A 4,789-nucleotide genomic window follows, 5' to 3' on the forward strand; every position below is an offset into this window, starting at 1 on the left:
ATGAGTTCATGTTTCTGTGAAAGCCTGCTTCACTTCCTACCTCCATTGTTCATGCTGCTTCAAGTCATAGCATTATTATGTATTTATGTTTAGATTCTGAAAATAACGCCTTTTGTTAGAATGTCCATGGGTCTTGGGGAAGAGTCGACACTGAAACGAATACCCAACCTGTTAAAAAATGTAAACTTTGAAATCAGATCGTTAGGAGAAGAGTATTCATTACACAAAAAGAATTACTACTGGTTCCTTTTATAAATGAAAAATTCTCAAAGTGAATTTATGATCTGATTTACAAAAGGAAGTAAGTGGTAACAGTCACATGGCAGGTATACCCAAGTGCACAGCAGGTCCTCAGAGACACTAAGACAGGAAAGCGACTGTGTGTACAGATCACGTCACCTCAGCGTGTCCTTCAGGCCATGGTCACCCCCACAGGTGACTGACACTCCCCAGGGAGGAGTGTCTCCCTGTGTCTGCTGGATTTGGGTTCTGGAGGCAGAGCCCTGGGAACACTCCTCCACGCTTCCCCACTGGATTCAAAAACAGGAAGTGCTGAACGGCAATATACGTGCTCTGTGCCTCTCAACACGGGATCCTGAAAATTTGGATTTAGAAAACGGAATTCAGAATTCAATCAGTAAGCTCACTGTCACTTGTCACTAGGCCACGTAAAAAGCTATAGCATGTACAAAGACAGGTGGTGACCCCACAGAATGATAGCTCATTGGTCCTGCTGGACGACTCGTGGCAAACAGCCCATCCACTCTGGAGCTGTGACCAGACCTTCAGCTCCACCAGGATGCCACCCACTCAGCAGTGTGGCCCGGAAGGCTGGGGGACACCCTCCAGGGCAACAAAGATGCCTCATGCGCCAGCTGGGCGGCACTGGCCAGGTCAGGGCAGAGCAGAATCCCAACACAACAACAGGCGTGCCTGGGGCCTAAGAATTCCCGGCATCTCTAGGGAACGAGAAGGGGAGGTAGTGCCCATCAGCCGAAGCCACGGTGAGCAAGTCCCAGATCTGCACACGCGTGAAGCTGGCCCGAGCTAGCGAGCAGCTGAGAGAGCCAGGCCTTCCGCCTCGGCTGCTGTAGCGCAGGGAGGCAGTCCCGGCAAGGCGGGAGGCTGCGCTTCCGTTTGTACACAGCAGGTATCTTACGTGAGCGGTCCACCCGGCAGATGTCTGAGTGCCTTCCACATTCCGGGCAGTCACTCCTGGGCACGGAGGTGGGAGGCGGCCACAGGCCTGGCTTTGATCACCACTCTTCCTGGCCTTGAGTTTAGACAGAACAGGGTGTCTCCCCAACAGCTGGCTCCCCTGGACCCATGTGGCAGCATGGCCCGGGCCTCTGTTCTTAAAAGCCAAAAAGGGGACCGTGACATCAGGTGGTGGCCAGCTCCTCCAGGTGGGCCCCACAAGACACTGCACTTCAGTCTTCGTCGTCTTGTACTTTCCCACACACCCCTCCAGATTTGGGGGCAAAAGTAATCCCTTTCTTCTTTAAGCCCCGTAGCTTTTATCACCTTCTCAACTAAACCCTAAAATCTTGGAGTAGGGACCAGGTTTACTTCTTGTGGCCACCACAGTGCCTGCCACAGAACATCCACTAGATGTGTGTCAAAGGGTCCATACAAAAGTCACGCCCGTTGACCTCTCATGGGGTGGAGAGGGCAGCTGTCTCTCCCCTTCTGTGACACAGAAGGGAGCAGACGGTTATCTCATCACCACGGGGCTTCAGGCTCATTGAATCACCGAAGACATTTAGCAGTTAGGTGAGGATCTGAACTCTAGAGTCTGGTAGCCACCAGCACCAGGGCTCATGAACGTGAGAGTAAAAGAAGTAAAACACACCAGACTTCGAAGAGTTCTGGGGAAAAGAACATAAAACATCTCACTAACAATGTTCTCGCCAGTGACATGTTGCCCTCAAGTGGCCAAGTTCTGTGTGAATCGTTGGCGCTTTCCCAGCTGAGCTCCTACTATGTGCCACACTTTGCATCTAGACATGGGAAGATGTCCTCGGAGGCCTCTGCTGTCACACTGCACGGAGCGCAGCTGCAGAGCAAGTTCCCATCACATGGGAACTCTTCCCATCTCTTCCCCGTGCGGCACGGGCCCAGGAACGTCCTTGGGCCGCACCTGTCTGAGTATCAGACGAGGCACCTGTCTGGAGGCCTGAGAGCAGCTACAGTAGCACTCACACAAAAGGTATCAGTGTCCCCTGGCTAGTGGCTCACGGATGGGGCAGCTTACCCAATAGAATTTATTCTCCCACAGTTCTGGAGGCCAGAAGTCCAATATCAGGGGGGGCTGGTTCTTCCTGGGGCTGCCCCTCCCCCAGCAACTGGTGGCCTTGGGCATTCCCACTCTCTCCTCTGTCATGTCTGTCCCTATGCCCAAATTTCCTCATTTTATAAGGACACCAGTCTCACTGGACTAGGCCTATCCTGATGCCCCCATCCTGCTTCGATCAGCTACAGAGAGCCTATTTCCAAGTCAGGTCACCGTCTTCTGGGGGACACCATTCGACGGGAAACATCACCTGAGCAGCAAGCTGGCTCTCTTCCACCTCGCTCAGCTGTGTCCACAGCGTCACGCTTTGAATCCCTTCTGCAGCACACCGAGCATGGAGGCCACACTCCTGGCCACCGAGCACACACCTGCCACCCTCTGGGCCGAGCACTGCAGCCCGGTGTGCAAGGAGCTGCGTGCTCACACTCGTCTCCACGAGGCCCACACGTCCTCCCCCTTCTTGGACTCCAGAGGGTAGATGGGCACAGGTCACCCCACGACTACACCAGCATCCCGTGGGCGCAGGTAAGTCCGCAGGTTGGATCACGGCAAAGCTGATGGGTGTCCCCTAAATCATCATGCCAGAGCTCTTAACGCGGTTGAGAGAAAGGCCGACCACGGGAGCCTCGGCTCCCGTCCCAGAGCCTGGCTGACACCGGGGCCACCGAGACCCATCCCACCTGCTGCCGAGACCAGGGAAGACACGCGACCACTTACACCACAATCGGCTGAAAGAGAACATGAAAACGCAAATGGTGTCCCTAAAGCACCTCAGGTCTTTGTCAGCAGGAGGGTGAACGAAACAAAGAGCCAGAGGGGAACCTGGCATCCCCAGGGACGGCAGGTGGAGCTCTCACAGGCTGGATGCCGGCCAGGAACAAGAGAAACAGCTGACTGCATGGTTTTCTTCTCCAAGCACAACTGGAAGGCAAGAAAACGAAAGGAAAAAATAAGATTTGCTTGAGTTCCTCATGGCGAGCAGGACAAACGGAGGCTTTCAACGCGGCCAAGGAGCAGAGATCACGCAGGGATCGCCGGGGGAGCGCAAGGACGATGATGGTGACAACTCACCATCATCAGCCCCTGACGCCCTGCAAATGCACCTTCTTTGGCACCTCTGTTAATCTCCTTGGCTCAGCAACAACGTTCACCCTGGCAGAGGGAGAGAGGCTGGTTCTTGGGAGACCCCTTGGCAAATCAGACATACTGGACCCCAATCTGTCTTGTGTTCTAGAACCCAAGACCAGCAATCGCTGGGACCAAGAAGGCTTCATCCCTGCCCCACGCCTGCACCATCAAAGCCCATGACTGCTGCTTACTTGACTCCTCAAACGGGAGCCTCCTGGTGGAGATCCTGAGCGGAGTACAGGGACTTGTAGTGACAGGGCCAGAGAACGCCCCACACAACTGGTCTGTGGTCTGGAAGGTAAGCATGGGAAGACCACCACGGAGACATGTTTCATGGTGAGAACACACAGGCAGGGGCCCAGCAAGATGTGCACATGTTCCCTAAAACCTGGAAAAGTGTGACCTCTTAACCACAGCTGGTCTAAACCACCGTCCGTTCCTCTCAGGAAACCGGGTCTGTGCATGTTAGGAGACTTGCCCAAGGTCTCCCTGAGCAGTGGGGTGGCTCCCGTCCCTCCCGGCACCTGTGGGAGTGGCACCCGCACGGCCACTGCCATGAGTTAGGCTCCCATTGTGACCAGCGGGCTCCCGGCAAGCTCTCCCAGGCAACACAAGTGATGTTAAAGATCTCTGACAATTAAGATATTTAGAGTGTCCTATGATAACATTTGCTTGACCCCAACAAAATGATGGAGGTGCACTGCAGGACGTTTCGGAAAGATATTCCAAATGTTTAGAAAGGAAGCCTGGGTTTATAATCTTTTATGGCACCTAAGTTCCCCCATATCTAAAAAAAAAAAAAAAAAAAAAAAAGCAAAAACATACAACAGCCCTGCACGTGGCACTGGAGCCACACCGATACGCACGTGGCAAGCGGAGGTGGACACAGACGCACCTACTCGACACCAGGAAGGGCCTCCGGTGTATGTGGGGGTGGGGGGTTCACTTGGAAAGTCTCCCTCATCCTCACTACTTGAGGCTCTAACAGCCACACCAACACCACCAACAAAGCGGAATTCATGGCTTCCCATTCCCACCACAGCCACGCTGACCCAGGTACACGTTTGCCCACAAGTCTACCCACACCAGCTGAAAGTGACCTGACAGTGTTTCCAGGTCCCAGCAGGCAGGCAGAAGAGTAATCCTACATGATTGTGTGGCCATCATATTTATCCCACTTCCTCCTGGGACGTTCAGTGCCAGCAACGTTCCTGGTGTGTGTTTGCTCAGCTGTGCCACAGGGGCCCCGCCTGGCCCTGACCTCTGACAGCGGCGTGTGCAGACCCCATCACCAGGTGCACATCAGAGCCCGAGTGCCCTGTCCCCGGAGCGGCCCTGCTTCTGCAGCGATCTCCGTTGGTGCCATCT

The 4,789-nt window shown here is 54.3% G+C and overlaps 1 long non-coding RNA gene across 1 annotated transcript; it reads right to left on the bottom strand.

The window, feature by feature from the left end:
- Positions 1–233: 233 nt before the first annotated feature.
- LOC131519419 (uncharacterized) lies at positions 234–4,231 on the bottom strand. Its single transcript, XR_009265623.1, has 4 exons — positions 3,613–4,231; positions 3,365–3,445; positions 3,064–3,214; positions 234–595 (listed from the first exon to the last, which is right to left on the bottom strand). It is a non-coding gene; the product is annotated as an uncharacterized LOC131519419 (long non-coding RNA).
- Between the last annotated feature and the right edge of the window lie 558 nt (positions 4,232–4,789).

This window comes from Neofelis nebulosa, chromosome 1 (genome assembly GCF_028018385.1).
Source record: "Neofelis nebulosa isolate mNeoNeb1 chromosome 1, mNeoNeb1.pri, whole genome shotgun sequence".
Classification (NCBI taxonomy): Eukaryota; Metazoa; Chordata; class Mammalia; order Carnivora; family Felidae; genus Neofelis; species Neofelis nebulosa.